Source organism: Chiloscyllium punctatum, chromosome 13 (assembly GCF_047496795.1).
Source record: "Chiloscyllium punctatum isolate Juve2018m chromosome 13, sChiPun1.3, whole genome shotgun sequence".
NCBI classification, from domain to species: Eukaryota; Metazoa; Chordata; class Chondrichthyes; order Orectolobiformes; family Hemiscylliidae; genus Chiloscyllium; species Chiloscyllium punctatum.
The window spans coordinates 8,998,893-9,007,557 of record NC_092751.1 but is presented as its reverse complement, the minus strand read 5'-3'; the positions used below and the strand labels follow the sequence as shown (position 1 = coordinate 9,007,557).

At 42.1% G+C, this 8,665-nt stretch overlaps 1 non-coding gene across 1 annotated transcript; it reads left to right on the top strand.

The window, feature by feature from the left end:
- Nucleotides 1-1,318: 1,318 nt before the first annotated feature.
- Nucleotides 1,319-1,400, top strand: trnas-uga (transfer RNA serine (anticodon UGA)). The gene has a single exon. It is a non-coding gene; the product is annotated as a tRNA-Ser (tRNA).
- Nucleotides 1,401-8,665: the final 7,265 nt, after the last annotated feature.

Sequence of the window (8,665 nt, the reverse complement as noted above, 5' to 3'; positions counted from 1 at the left end):
AACGAAATTGCCTCTCTTGTTTTGAAACTGTTAAAAAAAAGACCGGATTTGCCCAATTTCAATTCACAGGACTAACGTTCATACATGATATCAAGGCGAATCACCATTCGTGGTATTCCTCATATGGCATTAGTATCTTTCCTAAATTGAGGATTATAATTCCTCATACTGTAGTCCACGTGCGGTCGAACTGAGCCACAATACATTGGAAATAATGCTTCGCTCTCGTGCCCTGACATCCTTCTGCAGCTTTCACAACAGACTTCTACAACTGCTACTAGACTTCAATGACTCAGTAAAAACTTCTCCAAGATGCAATTCTAAAAATCTGTACATCAGACTTTCTACTTCAAACCTTCGATAAATAATCTCCACACATCTCCCTCCTGACAAGTATGATAAAGTCAAATCTAATTATTAAATCATGAGGGACATGGATAGGTTTACTCATCAAGGTGTTTTCCTGCTGGTGAGTAAGTCAAAATTTAGAAAATATCGTTTTAAAATTAGTGGGTAAGGATTTAAAAGGGACGTCAGGGGCAACTTTTTCAGTCGTGTCCAGAATGAGCTGCCAGAGAAATTGTTGGAGACTGGTACAACTGTAACATTTAATGGCATCTGGTTGGATATATGAGTAACAAGGTTTAGAGGGATGTGGGCCAAATGTTGGCAAATGGAACCTATTAATATAGGACAACTGTGCACCGTGGGCAAGTTGGAAAGAAGGGCCACTTTCCATGTTGTATTGTTCAAGGACTTGATGACTCTAGAACAACCGCAAAAGCTTTGCAAATAATTCCGTCAAGACGATTTCAAGTTCCAAATCTTCGTTCAATCTTCCTCTCTTGTGCTCACAAGTTCATTACCTGATGTCCGAACTTACGGATTAGTTGCTGGATCCATTCCTGTAAATTGGTTCTGCATTCTTTCTAATTCCGATTTTGATTTTACGAATATAGCTAGTGTTTATGGACTTAGCATCAGTATTTCTAATACCATATTTTGATGAATGTTAAAAAACAACTTTGGCACCAGATGATGAGCAATTGAGTCAAAGTCGATCGGACGCAGTGAAACTATGATCCTCTCTTCATGTGGTGTACATCCGTGACTCTAAAATTCGATGAAGAATCATTCCCACAACTTCAGCTGTGTCAGAATCTAGTTTGCGGTGAAAGCCTGTCAATCTGCTAAGGTAACGTTCGTCTGAGTCCCAGCAAAGGATTTGGCGAAATCTTTGGGTCTTACAATTTGTTCTTCAAATTACGTATTTCATTAATTCAGTTCTTTTACTATGAAAATTGGCAATTTTGTCGGAGCTTTGATGGCCGAGAGGTTAAGGCGTTGGATTTGAAATCCAATGGGATCTTCCTGCGCAGGTTCGAGTCCTGTTCACAGCGTTGAATTTTTCAAAAGTCATTAATTCCTTTGCAGAATTTCGATTCCGTGGAGCTTGAGCTTTGCATTCAATCGAAACTAAATTTTCAACTGTAAAGAATCCGAAGTAATTTCAAGACGTCTAATAAAATAAATTATATGTCGAGACACAAAAAGCCACCAACTTCCAACATGAATCAGTTTCAAAACATTTGTCGAACTATCGTGAAATTTGGATGTTCGGGAGCGGGGGTTTGGAATTAAGCAAAACAAGAAGCAATGCAATACATTACCTGTAGATGATGATTTTTTAAAAAATCAATTGAAAGTCAAGCTGAGAAAGTTCAACCTAATTTACAACTGACTCTCTAGGCCAATAATCTAGTATATCAGTAGTCAATGAATTAGAAAAAGCAACTCCATGTGTGGAAAGGATCTCGACTGATCCAGGTTCCTGGCTTGAGGTGTGATAAGGCAAGGCGATATCAGCGGAGTAGAATTTTCTGGAAATATTAGAAATAGAATGTTAACGGTCTTCTGCTGTCCACATTCGTAAGAAACTGTGCATTAAGAACTGAATTTGAAAATTAACGATGAAAATCAGACTTAGCCCTCTGCTTGTGGGGTACCATTGTGCAGAACAATTGGTTGTTGCTGAGACGAAAATTGACCAAGATAATCGATGGGGATCTTATCCACGACCTTCGTTGGAGCGGTTGGTGTGGAGAGCTCAGCTTGAAGAACCAAATGCCAATTATTCATTTTGGCGGTCTGAATTGCTTAGTTAAACATACTCACAGTTTAATGAAAAAATTTTTGTTATCAGAGCTAGATGTTTTCATGTCAGCATGTTCCGATATGAGAAGACACTCCATGGAGTAGATGTGACTTAAATTTTGACTCTAACGTCAGAGATGTTGACACATTTCTGCACCAAAACAGCACTACTATTGGTATCAAATCAAACTGAACAAAGGACTAGTTCACTTATACATTTCCTTTCTGCAGACTCTGCCAATGGACCGTTCAGGCCCGATGTAGGAAAAGGGCGTGGTGACATCTGTTCGCAAGTGGATCACTTCATTCTTGCTCACGATCCATAAACCGTATTTCATTTTGAACTTCTTAGCCATCAGCATGATAAGTGGTACATAATGCACAGGTTTTCTTTTCGAAGAAAGAGCGAAATCTTATTCAATGCAGACGCAAATTCAAGTTGTCGCTGGTCGACCAGAAGACAGATATCGCGAAACAAAGTGAATACAGAAAACAATCAATGTTTTCTGGGAGTCAAAAAGATGTACTGGAAGAACGGAAACATATATTTGGAACTAAAGTCACATACCACTTTCAGACTAAATGTTCTTGTACCGTTATCTTATTTTGACCTTCATGTCCACCATTGCTGCAAAAATTATCTTAACAACTCAGTACTTTGTGTTCTTTGATATTGTCTCCTTCATGTTTCTATTGATTTTGAAACTAAAAACGGGCAATAGTAATGCACCCTATTTCATTTGCAAAGATCAGAAGAAGATCAATTTATTAGAGAACAGAAATAAAGCTACGTCTGTCTTCTGAGAGAAAACACAGTTACCATTTCGACTCCAAAAAGTCTTCTTCAGAAGTCAGCGCAATGAACTCGAAATGGTCGACCGAAAACGAAGAAAAGAAGCCATAATACCGCGAATACACCACCCGCAAGCGCATCAAGTCCTACTCGAATAGGCTGTATTACAACTCTCAACATCAGTGGAGAACGGAACAAAGCTCATTCTGCATTTGCCAACCTGTTATGACGTATATTGTAAAGTCAGAAATATGATTAGGTAAAAAGCGGGATGAAAGCGGGATATCGGAAGTCTGAAAAAAGCAAGTGCATGCTTTGCTTTGAAGAAGGTTGGCAGTGATGAAAATGGAAATTACCTACAGTGAGGGGGGCTTCATTAATACTCAGAATCGTTGCAACACACAGCAATTCTTTTTGCTGGGTTTCTGTTCTGCCATTTTATAATCACGACTGCTGTCGGGTTTGGTTTCCATTCCAGGCTTAGGTGACTGCCTGATGGAAGTTTGCACATTCGCCCAATTTCTGTGTGGTAGCTCTGGTTTGCTGCCACATTCTAAACATTTGCAGGTTATTTGGATTCGCCATTGAACGCACACGGTTACAGAGACAGGGATGTGGAGAGTGTCTGGATACAACGTACTTGAGAGGATATTAGTGAACTTCAATAGACAGAGTGGGGTTAGTCTGCTGTTTCCTGGGTGAGCTACATGGACAGAGAGGGGTCAGGGTATTCTTCCCTGAGGGAGAGACTTTGACAGGGTTGGATTAGTTGCTCTTACCTGTGTCAGTCACACAGATACAGTAGGGTCAGTCTGCCCTTCCCTGGGCGAATTTCTTTCACAGTTTGGTGACAGTCTGCTCTTCCCTGCCTGAGTGAAACAGAAAGAGCGGGGTCAGTATTCTCTTCCCTCGATAATTTATGTTGCCAGTCTGGCTTCCGTCTGCTCTTCTCTGGCGAGTTACATTTGTAGAGTGGGGTTAGTGTTCATTCATTGGGTGAATGCTATAGACAGAATGGGATCAGTCTGCTCTTCCCTGAGTGAATTACATTTATAGACGGGGGTCAGATTGCTATTCAGTGAATGACTTATATTGACCGTGTGGGATCAGTCTGCTGAGTTACACGGAGAGTGTGGGGTCAGTCTGCCCTTCCCCTCTGTGAGTAACAGTGACTGAGTGGCGTCAGTTTGCTCTTCCCTCAGTGAGTTACATTGACAGAGTGGCATCAGTCTACTCTTCCCTGGGTGAGTTGCATTGACAGAGTGGCGTCAGTCTGCAATTTCCTAGTTGTGTTAAAGTGATCGCGTGAGGTCAGAGTGCTCTTCCCTGGTTGAGTCACATTGACAGATTGGGCTTCATCTGCTCTACCCTGGGAGAGTCATATTAACAGAATGGGGTCAGTCTGCTCCTTTCTGATTGAGTAATATCACAGAGTGCACTCAGTCTGTTCTTCCCTGGGTGAGCTACGTTAAGAGAGTGGTGTCAGTCTGCTTCTCCACGGGCGTGTCACTTTCTCAGAATCGTGAGAGTCTGCTCTTCTCTGTCTGAGTTTAACAGCAAGTATGGTTTCATTCCTGTCTTCGCTGGATGATTTACACAGACAGAATGGAATAAGTCTTCTCTTCTCTGAGTGAGTTACTTTGACAGAGTGGGGTCAGGCTCGTCTCCCTGCTTGTGTTTCATTGACAGAATCAGATCAGCCTGCTCTTTCCTGGATGAGTGACAGAGACAGAATGGGTACAGCCTGTTCTTCTCTGAGTGAGTTACGTTGACTGGCATCAGTCTGGTCTTTCTTGGGTAAATTTTACTGACTGAGTGGTGTCAGTCTGCCATTTGCTGGGTGAGTTACATATAAAGTGTTGGGTCAGTCTGCTCTTCCCTGGATGACTAACATTGACAGAGTGGCGTCAGTCTACTCTTCCCTGGGTGAGTTACATTAACAGACTGCGGTCAGGCCATAATTTCCTCGTTGAGTTACATTGATCGTGTGATGTCAGACTTCTGTCCACTGGTTGAGTTACATTGACAGAGTCGGGTCCATCTGCTCTTCCCTGGGTGAGTTACGTCAGCAGTTTTGGGTCGGTCTGCTTTCCGCAATCCAGGAACTCCATCTCTAGCGTTTTCTTGTCAGTACCTCCATACTATGGATTTGAGGAGTTAACAAAAGTAACTCGTCCCCTACATCTTTGGGATAATTAGGGATCGGCAATGAATCTTATATCATTGAAAGACAACTGTGTCCCAGAAATGTATTTCTAATAATTGCATGTCCTATTTCGACACTGCAAGCGGTCGGAATAACTTGAGGAGAGGTGCAGGGTAGAATAATTAAAGTCAAGTGCACTGATGCCTAGGAGACATAACACAAGATGTGAGTGTGGAGCTGATGGTGCAAGGCTCAGTGTCAGTGCTATTGGTTCAGCATTTAATGCTCACTGTTCGCAATGACTCACACACCACTGCTGTCAATTCACAACAATGAGCCTGTTCATCTTGGTTTGAAAATCCCTGCATGTGTATTAACGTGATTAATGGGACGCGAGAGGAGATGAGCACATCCTCGATATTCTGTCAGTTTAAACAGACGAAAATATCTGTTGGATGCCAATGCAAGAGGATACTGTCTTTTTCTGTGCCTTTTTAGTGGGGCATGCTCAGCATTGAAACGTCTGTTTTTGCACAAGAAGAGTTTTATTGCCATTCATACTGAGCAACATAAATACACAAAACGCGTTTTCTAATTCCTATGATCAAGTGGTTCAGGCATTGCACATATGGACGAGAAATCTGGCTTTTAACGTGGCGCCATGGCTTAGCTGGTGAAAGCAGCTCCCATCACACTGGTGCCTGCTCATTGTATTGAAAGCTCGTTATTTCTCGCAATTATTGTGTTGCTGATCGAGAAACTCAGTGTCCTGTTTGAATTGCTGTACATTCTGATTTCGCGTTCCGGCTTCATTTTCCTGGTTTAAATCCAGTAGTGTAGGTTGTTTTTTTTTAACTACTATTTTAACCTGGAGATTCTTCCCGCAGTTCCACAAGCACTTCTGCTTCTCATCCTCTTATTCTCATTCCTTCATTCCCAGTTTTGTGGAAATTAAGTGGTGAGGCAGGAGACACTGCAGCATTCCCGGAAAATGTTGTGCTAATGGCACTGACACCACAACATGATCATCCTCATTCTCTGCTGTCACCATTCATTCGTTGTACACCAACAGTAAATGCATCGTTTTTCTTCTTCAGCTATCATGTAATTACTTTCTTTTTCTGTTGGATAAGGAAATCAACTTTTACTTCGAAAGGGTCTTTAGATTTTGAGGAAGAAATGTCTCCTTGCCTCAGGTCGAAGTGACAGACTCATTATCCAGAGAATGTGAGACTACTTCGACCGACTCCAGCCAGGCGTCAGAAAGCCTCTCAGCAGTTCGAATGACAAACTGTCTCTGAATGTCAGGCTCTTCAAGAGCAGAAATGGGAAATGAGGGATATGGACAGCCAGAAAGTCGGAGAATGTGAAAAAGGCCCAGGAGGATACAGAGACAAATATAGAAAAAAACAAAGACCCATATTGAGGCAGACACTGAAAGAAACAATTCTCCATTCGGCGTGACTGCTTAATAATGGAAACTAAAAGGAAATGTAGCCATTAAAACATAGCCTTCCACCAGCTCAGGAAAATGAAATTAGCATGACAGCTGATTAAGTCCTTTTAAGATTGTAGATTCGATGTTTGGAAGCTCAGGAGTGATTTTGATAAATATCCTGATTCGACAGGTAAGATTATTATTTTCCCAACAGTATAATCTAGAAATCTATAAGTAACCTGTTTCCTGTCCATCTTAAGGGAAAAAAAACTGTTTCTCTCCATAGATGTTGCCGGTTGTAGCGGGTTTCTCTATAAATTCTCGTTTTTAGTTCATATTTCCAAAACCTGTATCTTTTTGATTTTTGATAACCTGGCACGCAACCAAGCATTACCAGGTTCGGACCAGTAGTAAGAAATACTGGTACCACGATATATTTACACAATAAAACATGCATTCCCTGTCCAAGAATAGTACAAACACTATTGCGGATAGAGTTCCAAATCCTAACTACGAGATTACACGGAATGAAGACAGACACTCTTGCATTTATTCTCAATGAAATGGATTTTCCATTTCATTTCTGATCAGTTCCCCTGTAGATTGGTTTCTACTCGTCTTCAAGTTTTACAGAATGGAAAGTCCAATTTGGCCCATGGTGCAGTCTGGTTTAAAGACATTCATCTATTCTATTCCCAGTTTCCAGCTTTGGTCCATAACCTTATGTGTTCTGATGCTTCCAGTGGAAATGGCAGTGAGGTTCTCGCTTTGATCTTAGATGACACAACATTGGGATTGAAGTTTGACATAGTCACACTGTGTTATTCCCCACGTCGTGTCTCCCACAGAAAGAAACACATAGACACATTCGCCAAGAATCGCAATAGCGTCATATTCCCAGGCACCAACCTAAGCCCTAAGTTCATCTGTCTATATTCCATGTATTAAAGGAGATGCATTTCAGGCCACCAGTTCTTTTGCATTCATCTGCTCTCTGCCTACTCTTCCCATTATTAATGCTATCTTCCAGATTCTCAGCGTTTCCAGTTTCCACCTCACTGCCGACTTGTTTAATCTTGTGGTTCCCAGCCCCCTGCCACACTCGTATAAAACCTCCCCAACGGTAGTAGCAAAAACTCCCGAAAGGACATACGTTCCCGCCTGTTTCAAATGTAGGTCGTCAATTTTCTTATAGTCTCACATTCCCCAGAACTGGTCACAAAATCCAACAAATCTGAAACCCGCCCTGCAGCACCATTCCTCAACTCACGTGTTCACCGTGCCGTATCTTAATTCATTTCTACGCTGGCAGTCACATTGCACCGGCAGTAATCCCGAGATTGTTACATTTGAGGTCCTCCTCTTTAATTTCTCTCCTAGCTCCCTGAATTCACCCTGCAGGTCCTCATCTCGTTTTTTTTCATTGGTGCCTGTGTGCACCAAGACAACTGGCTGTTCACTATCCCCTTTTCGAATGCTCTTCAGCCGATGGGCGACATCCCTGACCTGAGTACCTGGGAGGCAACATAACTCTCCAGAATTGCTGATACTCCACAGTGAGTCCACCCGCAGTTCCAGAGTGGCCACGCAAAACCTTTACAAGGATTTGCCGTGTTTGCAGTGCTTGGACATGAGAACGAAACTGAATCGGCTTTGTCAGATTCCCAGGAGTTTCATGGCTGAGATATGGCCTCACAGAAGCTTATAAAATCATGAGGAAGACAGACAGAGGAAATAGTCAGGGAACACTTCTTCACAAGACACGCGAGTTCAGATCTACATAGCAAATGTTTCATGTGAGAGAGGAAAGATTTAAAAGGGATGTGAGGGACACATGTTTTTCACACAGAACTTTTGTGTGTGTGGAATGAATTGCCACATTTAGTGGCAGAGTCTGGTGCACTCACAACATTTCAAAGGCATCCGAATGGGTGTATAGACTGGAAGACCTCGGAGAGATAAGGCACAAATATTGGCAGATATTTATGGATTAATTTCGGTTATCTATTCAGCAAGGGCAAGTTGGATCGCGGGATTTGTTTCCATGCTCGACAAGTCTGAGATGCTCCAGCCACCGGCAATGGTTTGAATACACCATTTGCAAAAAAACGCATGATGTTTGTTACTCAGCCAG